At 64.2% G+C, this 14,825-nt stretch overlaps 3 pseudogenes; all 3 read left to right on the top strand.

Moving 5' to 3' along the window:
- Positions 1-6,187: 6,187 nt before the first annotated feature.
- Positions 6,188-6,306, top strand: LOC142862140 (uncharacterized; annotated as a pseudogene).
- A 3,450-nt stretch (positions 6,307-9,756) lies between these two features.
- On the top strand, positions 9,757-9,875 carry LOC142862139 (uncharacterized; annotated as a pseudogene).
- Positions 9,876-13,323: 3,448 nt separating this feature from the next.
- LOC142862138 (uncharacterized) lies at positions 13,324-13,442 on the top strand (annotated as a pseudogene).
- The last annotated feature ends 1,383 nt before the right edge of the window (positions 13,443-14,825 follow it).

The raw sequence follows: 14,825 nt of genomic DNA, 5'->3' as shown, positions 1-14,825 counted from the left end.
AGCGCGCGCACGTGGTGCTCGTGTGTCCATGCTTGGGATACCTGGCCTACTGGGACGGGTCCCAGCTCTGGCCAGGAGAAGAGGAGAGGCGCCCTCTCACCGCTGCTCCTCACAGCCGAACAGCACTCCGTGGTGTCCACGCGCCACATGTTATTAATGCACTCCTGGATGGATGGGCACTCGGGTCGCTTCCACATCTTTGCGATTGTGAATTGTGCCCTAACTGTCACCCTACCCCTTACCCAGCCCAACTCCTCTGCCCCTGCCTGACGCGCTCCTGCCCCGCCAGGCCCGTCACTGTCCTCGGCCCCTGCCCCTGCCTGACCGGCTCCTTCCCGCCCCGGCCCACGTCAGGTCACCGTCACCGTCACCGTCACCGTCCTCTGCCCCTGCCTGACAGGCTCCTCCCCGCCCGGCCCACCACCTGGGCCACTGCCTGACTCGCTCCTCCCCGGCCAGGCCCGTCGCTGTCCTGGGCCCCTGCCTGACCGGCTCCTTCCCGCCCGGCCTGTCACCGTCCTCGGCCCCTGCCTGACCGGCTCCTCCGTCGCCTGGGCCTTCCAGGGGCTTGGTGTGGACGCTGATTCCAGGAAGCCCTCCAGGAACCCGGCAGCAGGGCGGCCGCAGCAGTCTGGCACAGGCATCGCTAAGTCACCTGCCTGCCGGGGTCGTGCCCCGCTGTGCCGCGGGGGCCCAGCCTGGTGTCTTCCCTGAGGCCCTGGGGCTGCCGCTCCCCGCAAGGGGAGAGCCGCGGAGGTGGGGACCGCCTCCTGATGGGGACGTCCACGCAGCTCTCCACGTCGGATTCCGGGGCTCTCTGTCCTGCCTGAAGGCCCAGCTGGCCTGCGGGTCCTTAGAGTGGCAGAAACATCCTCCAACTGATATTGGGAGTCCGGTGGTTGTCTGCACTTTTGTGCTGGGCACCCCAGGGAGGCCCAGGGGCTGGCTGGACAACGCGGTCTGCTCGGGGGCTTCGGAGGAGCAACCGATGCCCTGTGGATTTTGGTAGCAGCGTCCGAGGTGTCTCTGAGCCCTGCGCCATGTCGGGGAGGAGGTGGGAGGGGCCGCGACCTGCAGTCGTGTTCCCGGGGTGGCACGGCATGTGGCTTCTTCCACAGGCTGCCTGGCCTGGGCTCCCCACACCTGGGCCTTTGGAGGACTGGCCCTGTTCTTGCCAAGGCTTCCTGCAGGGACCCGGAGCTGGGAGGTTGCATCTCCCAGCCCTGGGTCGGGCAGAGCCCCAGCGGGCCATGCCCACAACCTCTCTCAGCACGGGTCCCCCCGAAGGCTCCTTTGGGACCAGGATTCTCCTGCGGGTGACTTCTTAAAGTCTGGCCCCTGGATGGAGGGGCACCAGGAGTAGAGGAGCCGGAAGCGGAAGGGGGTGCCCATGCGAGGGGACATTTTCAGGCCAAGTCCCAGCCTCAGCCTGATCCTCCTGGGAACCCCGGGGTGTACATCACACCCCCTGGTTGTCCCGCTCTGAGACAAGGAGCCGGGCTTCGCATTCCCACTGCAGCCAGTCGTGGGCTGAGGACACCTGGGGCGTTGGGAACTCCCTGGCTTCTCTTTGGATTACCATTTGGAGCTGCTTGGGAATGGTGCCGCCACACACACCCGAGTGCAGGTGTCTTCTGCACAGACTGCGGGCCTCGCTCTTCTGAATGCCACTGGCTCGCCACCCACCCACGGGTGAACCTGGTCAGGGTACTTTCTGTAAGGAGCAGACTCTGATCCGGGCGGGCTACCGGTGTCTCTGTTTGCTCGTTTCTTTCTTCCATTTCGGGAAAGGCTTCCTTACTGGGTTTGGAAATCTCCTGTGCCTTTCCTCGCCTATTCTGTCAGCTTTAAAATTCTCTTTCAGTTGCCACCCTCACAGATGGATTAGGAAACTCTTTTCGGTGCATTCATTAGTGAAATGACCTCAAGGAAGCTCGAATCCAATATCTAATCGCCGGCTTTTAGCGAGTCCACACCCGAGGGTGGTTGGGGTCCAATCCAGCCCCGGGCCAGGCCCAGGCCCCTTGGACTGGGCCACAGGAGGACACAGAGCAGGGTCCCGGCAACCACGGTAGCGGTGCCGGCAGTTCTCCAAGGGCTTGGGGGTTTTCCAGAGGTGGGAGATGGAGGGGACTGATTCCTTCAGCGCCCCCCAAACCACGCCGCCCCACCGCAGCCATGGGACACATCCCGAGACACGCCCCTACACTCGCTCCCCTCCCCCATGCGCTGTGCCCCAGCCCTGGCCCTGGGGAATAGGCGGCAGCCCGCCCACCCACAGGGCGGGGGGCGCAGCTGAAAGGGGTTGTGCGGGAGGGCGGCCCCTGGCTGGGGTCAAAGGGTGAGCGCGCCGCGCGCGCGTGCGCAGTCAGCAGCGGCGCGCTGGGGGTGGGGGCGGGTAGGTGAAGGAGGCGAGGTGAGGAGAGGAGGGGGGCTGGAAGGTTTCCACCTTGGCAGGTCCAGCCGTGCAGGCGCATCGTGTGTGTGTGTGTGTGTGTGTGTGTGTGGACAGCCCTCCACCCCACCCCGCCCCGCCCCGTCCCTCACCTCAGTCGGGTCAGCGCTATCGCGGGGAAGCGCGGTGAGGCTGGCTTCTTGAGCGGGGCAGGGGCGCCCTCCGCCGTCTACGGTCACACCACCCCGAACGCGCCCCGTCTCGTCTGATCTCCGAAGCTAAGCAGCCTCGGGCCTGGCTAGTACTTGGATGGGAGACCGCCTGGGCATCCCGGGTGCCTAGGCTATTTTTTTTTTTTTTTGCCTGTTGCTCTGTCCCCTTGCTGGGAGCGCGGCGGGACGGCGGTCCGGCGGATCACCCCCACCCTCAGCGCCCGCCGCGGTGCCTGCCGCCCCAGCCCGCACCGTGGGGCCTCCTTCTTGTCCCAAGCCGCGACACCGCCGCCACGCGGCAGCATGCGTGGCATCTGGACTGTCAGGTCTCAGACCAAAGGTCTGGTCTGTGGGAACCGACACGCTGGAGTCTGAGAGGGGAGGGAGCTCCGGAAGGATTCCAGGATGTCATTTTGAGCGAGCATGTCACCAGAACTCGTCCCGTTGCTTTTGGGGTTCTATGGGCTACACGTAGGAATCTCTGGTGGTGGCACTGGAGGCTGGGGGCTCCGGACTCACACCCAGACCTGATGGACAGGCCTCCTTTTACTTTTCTTTTCGGATTCATTTTCTTAGAAAGTGTCTCTTATCTCTATTATTGCATTTTCTTCTCTCTCTCTTTTCAAGCAGATGATGGGAGTACAAGTATTGAGGTTGACATGTGTTGCCCGTGCCCCCCTCCCCCCTGTTTCCTTATTTATTTCTCATTTTCTCCCAGCGGATTGTGGGGGTACCAATGTTCAGGTCGGGTGCATTGCTCTTTCCCCGCCTCCCCCCTCGGGGCAGAGCTTCAAGTGCGCCCATCCCCCAGTTGGTGCGCACCCCCCCTCCCTAATGGATGTGTATGCCCACCCCCTCCCCACGCCCGCCCGCCCGACACCCACCCGATGACAGTGATTCCTCTGTGTCCACTTAGGTGTCCATCCGTTCGTACCAATTTGCCGGTGAGCGCGCGCACGTGGTGCTCGTGTGTCCATGCTTGGGATACCTGGCCTACTGGGACGGGTCCCAGCTCTGGCCAGGAGAAGAGGAGAGGCGCCCTCTCACCGCTGCTCCTCACAGCCGAACAGCACTCCGTGGTGTCCACGCGCCACATGTTATTAATGCACTCCTGGATGGATGGGCACTCGGGTCGCTTCCACATCTTTGCGATTGTGAATTGTGCCCTAACTGTCACCCTACCCCTTACCCAGCCCAACTCCTCTGCCCCTGCCTGACGCGCTCCTGCCCCGCCAGGCCCGTCACTGTCCTCGGCCCCTGCCCCTGCCTGACCGGCTCCTTCCCGCCCCGGCCCACGTCAGGTCACCGTCACCGTCACCGTCCTCTGCCCCTGCCTGACAGGCTCCTCCCCGCCCGGCCCACCACCTGGGCCACTGCCTGACTCGCTCCTCCCCGGCCAGGCCCGTCGCTGTCCTGGGCCCCTGCCTGACCGGCTCCTTCCCGCCCGGCCTGTCACCGTCCTCGGCCCCTGCCTGACGGCTCCTCCGTCGCCTGGGCCTTCCAGGGGCTTGGTGTGGACGCTGATTCCAGGAAGCCCTCCAGGAACCCGGCAGCAGGGCGGCCGCAGCAGTCTGGCACAGGCATCGCTAAGTCGCCTGCCTGCCGGGGTCGTGCCCCGCTGTGCCGCGGGGGCCCAGCCTGGTGTCTTCCCTGAGGCCCTGGGGCTGCCGCTCCCCGCAAGGGGAGAGCCGCGGAGGTGGGGACCGCCTCCTGATGGGGACGTCCACGCAGCTCTCCACGTCGGATTCCGGGGCTCTCTGTCCTGCCTGAAGGCCCAGCTGGCCTGCGGGTCCTTAGAGTGGCAGAAACATCCTCCAACTGATATTGGGAGTCCGGTGGTTGTCTGCACTTTTGTGCTGGGCACCCCAGGGAGGCCCAGGGGCTGGCTGGACAACGCGGTCTGCTCGGGGGCTTCGGAGGAGCAACCGATGCCCTGTGGATTTTGGTAGCAGCGTCCGAGGTGTCTCTGAGCCCTGCGCCATGTCGGGGAGGAGGTGGGAGGGGCCGCGACCTGCAGTCGTGTTCCCGGGGTGGCACGGCATGTGGCTTCTTCCACAGGCTGCCTGGCCTGGGCTCCCCACACCTGGGCCTTTGGAGGACTGGCCCTGTTCTTGCCAAGGCTTCCTGCAGGGACCCGGAGCTGGGAGGTTGCATCTCCCAGCCCTGGGTCGGGCAGAGCCCCAGCGGGCCATGCCCACAACCTCTCTCAGCACGGGTCCCCCCGAAGGCTCCTTTGGGACCAGGATTCTCCTGCGGGTGACTTCTTAAACTCTGGCCCCTGGATGGAGGGGCACCAGGAGTAGAGGAGCCGGAAGCGGAAGGGGGTGCCCATGCGAGGGGACATTTTCAGGCCAAGTCCCAGCCTCAGCCTGATCCTCCTGGGAACCCCGGGGTGTACATCACACCCCCTGGTTGTCCCGCTCTGAGACAAGGAGCCGGGCTTCGCATTCCCACTGCAGCCAGTCGTGGGCTGAGGACACCTGGGGCGTTGGGAACTCCCTGGCTTCTCTTTGGATTACCATTTGGAGCTGCTTGGGAATGGTGCCGCCACACACACCCGAGTGCAGGTGTCTTCTGCACAGACTGCGGGCCTCGCTCTTCTGAATGCCACTGGCTCGCCACCCACCCACGGGTGAACCTGGTCAGGGTACTTTCTGTAAGGAGCAGACTCTGATCCGGGCGGGCTACCGGTGTCTCTGTTTGCTCGTTTCTTTCTTCCATTTCGGGAAAGGCTTCCTTACTGGGTTTGGAAATCTCCTGTGCCTTTCCTCGCCTATTCTGTCAGCTTTAAAATTCTCTTTCAGTTGCCACCCTCACAGATGGATTAGGAAACTCTTTTCGGTGCATTCATTAGTGAAATGACCTCAAGGAAGCTCGAATCCAATATCTAATCGCCGGCTTTTAGCGAGTCCACACCCGAGGGTGGTTGGGGTCCAATCCAGCCCCGGGCCAGGCCCAGGCCCCTTGGACTGGGCCACAGGAGGACACAGAGCAGGGTCCCGGCAACCACGGTAGCGGTGCCGGCAGTTCTCCAAGGGCTTGGGGGTTTTCCAGAGGTGGGAGATGGAGGGGACTGATTCCTTCAGCGCCCCCCAAACCACGCCGCCCCACCGCAGCCATGGGACACATCCCGAGACACGCCCCTACACTCGCTCCCCTCCCCCATGCGCTGTGCCCCAGCCCTGGCCCTGGGGAATAGGCGGCAGCCCGCCCACCCACAGGGCGGGGGGCGCAGCTGAAAGGGGTTGTGCGGGAGGGCGGCCCCTGGCTGGGGTCAAAGGGTGAGCGCGCCGCGCGCGCGTGCGCAGTCAGCAGCGGCGCGCTGGGGGTGGGGGCGGGTAGGTGAAGGAGGCGAGGTGAGGAGAGGAGGGGGGCTGGATGGTTTCCACCTTGGCAGGTCCAGCCGTGCAGGCGCATCGTGTGTGTGTGTGTGTGTGTGTGTGTGTGTGTGTGTGTGTGTGTGTGGACAGCCCTCCACCCCACCCCGCCCCGCCCCGTCCCTCACCTCAGTCGGGTCAGCGCTATCGCGGGGAAGCGCGGTGAGGCTGGCTTCTTGAGCGGGGCAGGGGCGCCCTCCGCCGTCTACGGTCACACCACCCCGAACGCGCCCCGTCTCGTCTGATCTCCGAAGCTAAGCAGCGTCGGGCCTGGCTAGTACTTGGATGGGAGACCGCCTGGGCATCCCGGGTGCCGTAGGCTTTTTTTTTTTTTTTTTTGCCTGTTGCTCTGTCCCCTTGCTGGGAGCGCGGCGGGACGGCGGTCCGGCGGATCACCCCCACCCTCAGCGCCCGCCGCGGTGCCTGCCGCCCCAGCCCGCACCGTGGGGCCTCCTTCTTGTCCCAAGCCGCGACACCGCCGCCACGCGGCAGCATGCGTGGCATCTGGACTGTCAGGTCTCAGACCAAAGGTCTGGTCTGTGGGAACCGACACGCTGGAGTCTGAGAGGGGAGGGAGCTCCGGAAGGATTCCAGGATGTCATTTTGAGCGAGCATGTCACCAGAACTCGTCCCGTTGCTTTTGGGGTTCTATGGGCTACACGTAGGAATCTCTGGTGGTGGCACTGGAGGCTGGGGGCTCCGGACTCACACCCAGACCTGCTGGACAGGCCTCCTTTTACTTTTCTTTTCGGATTCATTTTCTTAGAAAGTGTCTCTTATCTCTATTATTGCATTTTCTTCTCTCTCTCTTTTCAAGCAGATGATGGGAGTACAAGTATTGAGGTGACATGTGTTGCCCGTGCCCCCCTCCCCCCTGTTTCCTTATTTATTTCTCATTTTCTCCCAGCGGATTGTGGGGGTACCAATGTTCAGGTCGGGTGCATTGCTCTTTCCCCGCCTCCCCCCTCGGGGCAGAGCTTCAAGTGCGCCCATCCCCCAGTTGGTGCGCACCCCCCCTCCCTAATGGATGTGTATGCCCACCCCCTCCCCACGCCCGCCCGCCCGACACCCACCCGATGACAGTGATTCCTCTGTGTCCACTTAGGTGTCCATCCGTTCGTACCAATTTGCCGGTGAGCGCGCGCACGTGGTGCTCGTGTGTCCATGCTTGGGATACCTGGCCTACTGGGACGGGTCCCAGCTCTGGCCAGGAGAAGAGGAGAGGCGCCCTCTCACCGCTGCTCCTCACAGCCGAACAGCACTCCGTGGTGTCCACGCGCCACATGTTATTAATGCACTCCTGGATGGATGGGCACTCGGGTCGCTTCCACATCTTTGCGATTGTGAATTGTGCCCTAACTGTCACCCTACCCCTTACCCAGCCCAACTCCTCTGCCCCTGCCTGACGCGCTCCTGCCCCGCCAGGCCCGTCACTGTCCTCGGCCCCTGCCCCTGCCTGACCGGCTCCTTCCCGCCCCGGCCCACGTCAGGTCACCGTCACCGTCACCGTCCTCTGCCCCTGCCTGACAGGCTCCTCCCCGCCCGGCCCACCACCTGGGCCACTGCCTGACTCGCTCCTCCCCGGCCAGGCCCGTCGCTGTCCTGGGCCCCTGCCTGACCGGCTCCTTCCCGCCCGGCCTGTCACCGTCCTCGGCCCCTGCCTGACCGGCTCCTCCGTCGCCTGGGCCTTCCAGGGGCTTGGTGTGGACGCTGATTCCAGGAAGCCCTCCAGGAACCCGGCAGCAGGGCGGCCGCAGCAGTCTGGCACAGGCATCGCTAAGTCACCTGCCTGCCGGGGTCGTGCCCCGCTGTGCCGCGGGGGCCCAGCCTGGTGTCTTCCCTGAGGCCCTGGGGCTGCCGCTCCCCGCAAGGGGAGAGCCGCGGAGGTGGGGACCGCCTCCTGATGGGGACGTCCACGCAGCTCTCCACGTCGGATTCCGGGGCTCTCTGTCCTGCCTGAAGGCCCAGCTGGCCTGCGGGTCCTTAGAGTGGCAGAAACATCCTCCAACTGATATTGCGAGTCCGGTGGTTGTCTGCACTTTTGTGCTGGGCACCCCAGGGAGGCCCAGGGGCTGGCTGGACAACGCGGTCTGCTCGGGGGCTTCGGAGGAGCAACCGATGCCCTGTGGATTTTGGTAGCAGCGTCCGAGGTGTCTCTGAGCCCTGCGCCATGTCGGGGAGGAGGTGGGAGGGGCCGCGACCTGCAGTCGTGTTCCCGGGGTGGCACGGCATGTGGCTTCTTCCACAGGCTGCCTGGCCTGGGCTCCCCACACCTGGGCCTTTGGAGGACTGGCCCTGTTCTTGCCAAGGCTTCCTGCAGGGACCCGGAGCTGGGAGGTTGCATCTCCCAGCCCTGGGTCGGGCAGAGCCCCAGCGGGCCATGCCCACAACCTCTCTCAGCACGGGTCCCCCCGAAGGCTCCTTTGGGACCAGGATTCTCCTGCGGGTGACTTCTTAAACTCTGGCCCCTGGATGGAGGGGCACCAGGAGTAGAGGAGCCGGAAGCGGAAGGGGGTGCCCATGCGAGGGGACATTTTCAGGCCAAGTCCCAGCCTCAGCCTGATCCTCCTGGGAACCCCGGGGTGTACATCACACCCCCTGGTTGTCCCGCTCTGAGACAAGGAGCCGGGCTTCGCATTCCCACTGCAGCCAGTCGTGGGCTGAGGACACCTGGGGCGTTGGGAACTCCCTGGCTTCTCTTTGGATTACCATTTGGAGCTGCTTGGGAATGGTGCCGCCACACACACCCGAGTGCAGGTGTCTTCTGCACAGACTGCGGGCCTCGCTCTTCTGAATGCCACTGGCTCGCCACCCACCCACGGGTGAACCTGGTCAGGGTACTTTCTGTAAGGAGCAGACTCTGATCCGGGCGGGCTACCGGTGTCTCTGTTTGCTCGTTTCTTTCTTCCATTTCGGGAAAGGCTTCCTTACTGGGTTTGGAAATCTCCTGTGCCTTTCCTCGCCTATTCTGTCAGCTTTAAAATTCTCTTTCAGTTGCCACCCTCACAGATGGATTAGGAAACTCTTTTCGGTGCATTCATTAGTGAAATGACCTCAAGGAAGCTCGAATCCAATATCTAATCGCCGGCTTTTAGCGAGTCCACACCCGAGGGTGGTTGGGGTCCAATCCAGCCCCGGGCCAGGCCCAGGCCCCTTGGACTGGGCCACAGGAGGACACAGAGCAGGGTCCCGGCAACCACGGTAGCGGTGCCGGCAGTTCTCCAAGGGCTTGGGGGTTTTCCAGAGGTGGGAGATGGAGGGGACTGATTCCTTCAGCGCCCCCCAAACCACGCCGCCCCACCGCAGCCATGGGACACATCCCGAGACACGCCCCTACACTCGCTCCCCTCCCCCATGCGCTGTGCCCCAGCCCTGGCCCTGGGGAATAGGCGGCAGCCCGCCCACCCACAGGGCGGGGGGCGCAGCTGAAAGGGGTTGTGCGGGAGGGCGGCCCCTGGCTGGGGTCAAAGGGTGAGCGCGCCGCGCGCGCGTGCGCAGTCAGCAGCGGCGCGCTGGGGGTGGGGGCGGGTAGGTGAAGGAGGCGAGGTGAGGAGAGGAGGGGGGCTGGATGGTTTCCACCTTGGCAGGTCCAGCCGTGCAGGCGCATCGTGTGTGTGTGTGTGTGTGTGTGTGTGTGTGTGTGTGTGTGTGTGTGTGGACAGCCCTCCACCCCACCCCGCCCCGCCCCGTCCCTCACCTCAGTCGGGTCAGCGCTATCGCGGGGAAGCGCGGTGAGGCTGGCTTCTTGAGCGGGGCAGGGGCGCCCTCCGCCGTCTACGGTCACACCACCCCGAACGCGCCCCGTCTCGTCTGATCTCCGAAGCTAAGCAGCGTCGGGCCTGGCTAGTACTTGGATGGGAGACCGCCTGGGCATCCCGGGTGCCGTAGGCTTTTTTTTTTTTTTTTTGCCTGTTGCTCTGTCCCCTTGCTGGGAGCGCGGCGGGACGGCGGTCCGGCGGATCACCCCCACCCTCAGCGCCCGCCGCGGTGCCTGCCGCCCCAGCCCGCACCGTGGGGCCTCCTTCTTGTCCCAAGCCGCGACACCGCCGCCACGCGGCAGCATGCGTGGCATCTGGACTGTCAGGTCTCAGACCAAAGGTCTGGTCTGTGGGAACCGACACGCTGGAGTCTGAGAGGGGAGGGAGCTCCGGAAGGATTCCAGGATGTCATTTTGAGCGAGCATGTCACCAGAACTCGTCCCGTTGCTTTTGGGGTTCTATGGGCTACACGTAGGAATCTCTGGTGGTGGCACTGGAGGCTGGGGGCTCCGGACTCACACCCAGACCTGATGGACAGGCCTCCTTTTACTTTTCTTTTCGGATTCATTTTCTTAGAAAGTGTCTCTTATCTCTATTATTGCATTTTCTTCTCTCTCTCTTTTCAAGCAGATGATGGGAGTACAAGTATTGAGGTGACATGTGTTGCCCGTGCCCCCCTCCCCCCTGTTTCCTTATTTATTTCTCATTTTCTCCCAGCGGATTGTGGGGGTACCAATGTTCAGGTCGGGTGCATTGCTCTTTCCCCGCCTCCCCCCTCGGGGCAGAGCTTCAAGTGCGCCCATCCCCCAGTTGGTGCGCACCCCCCCTCCCTAATGGATGTGTATGCCCACCCCCTCCCCACGCCCGCCCGCCCGACACCCACCCGATGACAGTGATTCCTCTGTGTCCACTTAGGTGTCCATCCGTTCGTACCAATTTGCCGGTGAGCGCGCGCACGTGGTGCTCGTGTGTCCATGCTTGGGATACCTGGCCTACTGGGACGGGTCCCAGCTCTGGCCAGGAGAAGAGGAGAGGCGCCCTCTCACCGCTGCTCCTCACAGCCGAACAGCACTCCGTGGTGTCCACGCGCCACATGTTATTAATGCACTCCTGGATGGATGGGCACTCGGGTCGCTTCCACATCTTTGCGATTGTGAATTGTGCCCTAACTGTCACCCTACCCCTTACCCAGCCCAACTCCTCTGCCCCTGCCTGACGCGCTCCTGCCCCGCCAGGCCCGTCACTGTCCTCGGCCCCTGCCCCTGCCTGACCGGCTCCTTCCCGCCCCGGCCCACGTCAGGTCACCGTCACCGTCACCGTCCTCTGCCCCTGCCTGACAGGCTCCTCCCCGCCCGGCCCACCACCTGGGCCACTGCCTGACTCGCTCCTCCCCGGCCAGGCCCGTCGCTGTCCTGGGCCCCTGCCTGACCGGCTCCTTCCCGCCCGGCCTGTCACCGTCCTCGGCCCCTGCCTGACGGCTCCTCCGTCGCCTGGGCCTTCCAGGGGCTTGGTGTGGACGCTGATTCCAGGAAGCCCTCCAGGAACCCGGCAGCAGGGCGGCCGCAGCAGTCTGGCACAGGCATCGCTAAGTCGCCTGCCTGCCGGGGTCGTGCCCCGCTGTGCCGCGGGGGCCCAGCCTGGTGTCTTCCCTGAGGCCCTGGGGCTGCCGCTCCCCGCAAGGGGAGAGCCGCGGAGGTGGGGACCGCCTCCTGATGGGGACGTCCACGCAGCTCTCCACGTCGGATTCCGGGGCTCTCTGTCCTGCCTGAAGGCCCAGCTGGCCTGCGGGTCCTTAGAGTGGCAGAAACATCCTCCAACTGATATTGCGAGTCCGGTGGTTGTCTGCACTTTTGTGCTGGGCACCCCAGGGAGGCCCAGGGGCTGGCTGGACAACGCGGTCTGCTCGGGGGCTTCGGAGGAGCAACCGATGCCCTGTGGATTTTGGTAGCAGCGTCCGAGGTGTCTCTGAGCCCTGCGCCATGTCGGGGAGGAGGTGGGAGGGGCCGCGACCTGCAGTCGTGTTCCCGGGGTGGCACGGCATGTGGCTTCTTCCACAGGCTGCCTGGCCTGGGCTCCCCACACCTGGGCCTTTGGAGGACTGGCCCTGTTCTTGCCAAGGCTTCCTGCAGGGACCCGGAGCTGGGAGGTTGCATCTCCCAGCCCTGGGTCGGGCAGAGCCCCAGCGGGCCATGCCCACAACCTCTCTCAGCACGGGTCCCCCCGAAGGCTCCTTTGGGACCAGGATTCTCCTGCGGGTGACTTCTTAAACTCTGGCCCCTGGATGGAGGGGCACCAGGAGTAGAGGAGCCGGAAGCGGAAGGGGGTGCCCATGCGAGGGGACATTTTCAGGCCAAGTCCCAGCCTCAGCCTGATCCTCCTGGGAACCCCGGGGTGTACATCACACCCCCTGGTTGTCCCGCTCTGAGACAAGGAGCCGGGCTTCGCATTCCCACTGCAGCCAGTCGTGGGCTGAGGACACCTGGGGCGTTGGGAACTCCCTGGCTTCTCTTTGGATTACCATTTGGAGCTGCTTGGGAATGGTGCCGCCACACACACCCGAGTGCAGGTGTCTTCTGCACAGACTGCGGGCCTCGCTCTTCTGAATGCCACTGGCTCGCCACCCACCCACGGGTGAACCTGGTCAGGGTACTTTCTGTAAGGAGCAGACTCTGATCCGGGCGGGCTACCGGTGTCTCTGTTTGCTCGTTTCTTTCTTCCATTTCGGGAAAGGCTTCCTTACTGGGTTTGGAAATCTCCTGTGCCTTTCCTCGCCTATTCTGTCAGCTTTAAAATTCTCTTTCAGTTGCCACCCTCACAGATGGATTAGGAAACTCTTTTCGGTGCATTCATTAGTGAAATGACCTCAAGGAAGCTCGAATCCAATATCTAATCGCCGGCTTTTAGCGAGTCCACACCCGAGGGTGGTTGGGGTCCAATCCAGCCCCGGGCCAGGCCCAGGCCCCTTGGACTGGGCCACAGGAGGACACAGAGCAGGGTCCCGGCAACCACGGTAGCGGTGCCGGCAGTTCTCCAAGGGCTTGGGGGTTTTCCAGAGGTGGGAGATGGAGGGGACTGATTCCTTCAGCGCCCCCCAAACCACGCCGCCCCACCGCAGCCATGGGACACATCCCGAGACACGCCCCTACACTCGCTCCCCTCCCCCATGCGCTGTGCCCCAGCCCTGGCCCTGGGGAATAGGCGGCAGCCCGCCCACCCACAGGGCGGGGGGCGCAGCTGAAAGGGGTTGTGCGGGAGGGCGGCCCCTGGCTGGGGTCAAAGGGTGAGCACGCCGCGCGCGCGTGCGCAGTCAGCAGCGGCGCGCTGGGGGTGGGGGCGGGTAGGTGAAGGAGGCGAGGTGAGGAGAGGAGGGGGGCTGGATGGTTTCCACCTTGGCAGGTCCAGCCGTGCAGGCGCATCGTGTGTGTGTGTGTGTGTGTGTGTGTGTGTGTGTGTGTGTGTGTGTGTGGACAGCCCTCCACCCCACCCCGCCCCGCCCCGTCCCTCACCTCAGTCGGGTCAGCGCTATCGCGGGGAAGCGCGGTGAGGCTGGCTTCTTGAGCGGGGCAGGGGCGCCCTCCGCCGTCTACGGTCACACCACCCCGAACGCGCCCCGTCTCGTCTGATCTCCGAAGCTAAGCAGCGTCGGGCCTGGCTAGTACTTGGATGGGAGACCGCCTGGGCATCCCGGGTGCCGTAGGCTTTTTTTTTTTTTTTTTGCCTGTTGCTCTGTCCCCTTGCTGGGAGCGCGGCGGGACGGCGGTCCGGCGGATCACCCCCACCCTCAGCGCCCGCCGCGGTGCCTGCCGCCCCAGCCCGCACCGTGGGGCCTCCTTCTTGTCCCAAGCCGCGACACCGCCGCCACGCGGCAGCATGCGTGGCATCTGGACTGTCAGGTCTCAGACCAAAGGTCTGGTCTGTGGGAACCGACACGCTGGAGTCTGAGAGGGGAGGGAGCTCCGGAAGGATTCCAGGATGTCATTTTGAGCGAGCATGTCACCAGAACTCGTCCCGTTGCTTTTGGGGTTCTATGGGCTACACGTAGGAATCTCTGGTGGTGGCACTGGAGGCTGGGGGCTCCGGACTCACACCCAGACCTGATGGACAGGCCTCCTTTTACTTTTCTTTTCGGATTCATTTTCTTAGAAAGTGTCTCTTATCTCTATTATTGCATTTTCTTCTCTCTCTCTTTTCAAGCAGATGATGGGAGTACAAGTATTGAGGTGACATGTGTTGCCCGTGCCCCCCTCCCCCCTGTTTCCTTATTTATTTCTCATTTTCTCCCAGCGGATTGTGGGGGTACCAATGTTCAGGTCGGGTGCATTGCTCTTTCCCCGCCTCCCCCCTCGGGGCAGAGCTTCAAGTGCGCCCATCCCCCAGTTGGTGCGCACCCCCCCTCCCTAATGGATGTGTATGCCCACCCCCTCCCCACGCCCGCCCGCCCGACACCCACCCGATGACAGTGATTCCTCTGTGTCCACTTAGGTGTCCATCCGTTCGTACCAATTTGCCGGTGAGCGCGCGCACGTGGTGCTCGTGTGTCCATGCTTGGGATACCTGGCCTACTGGGACGGGTCCCAGCTCTGGCCAGGAGAAGAGGAGAGGCGCCCTCTCACCGCTGCTCCTCACAGCCGAACAGCACTCCGTGGTGTCCACGCGCCACATGTTATTAATGCACTCCTGGATGGATGGGCACTCGGGTCGCTTCCACATCTTTGCGATTGTGAATTGTGCCCTAACTGTCACCCTACCCCTTACCCAGCCCAACTCCTCTGCCCCTGCCTGACGCGCTCCTGCCCCGCCAGGCCCGTCACTGTCCTCGGCCCCTGCCCCTGCCTGACCGGCTCCTTCCCGCCCCGGCCCACGTCAGGTCACCGTCACCGTCACCGTCCTCTGCCCCTGCCTGACAGGCTCCTCCCCGCCCGGCCCACCACCTGGGCCACTGCCTGACTCGCTCCTCCCCGGCCAGGCCCGTCGCTGTCCTGGGCCCCTGCCTGACCGGCTCCTTCCCGCCCGGCCTGTCACCGTCCTCGGCCCCTGCCTGACGGCTCCTCCGTCGCCTGGGCCTTCCAGGGGCTTGGTGTGG

This window comes from Microcebus murinus, chromosome 18, assembly GCF_040939455.1.
Source record: "Microcebus murinus isolate Inina chromosome 18, M.murinus_Inina_mat1.0, whole genome shotgun sequence".
NCBI lineage: Eukaryota > Metazoa > Chordata > Mammalia > Primates > Cheirogaleidae > Microcebus > Microcebus murinus.
The sequence above is the reverse complement of the archived record's forward strand: the minus strand, read 5'-3'. Positions and strand labels throughout refer to the sequence as shown.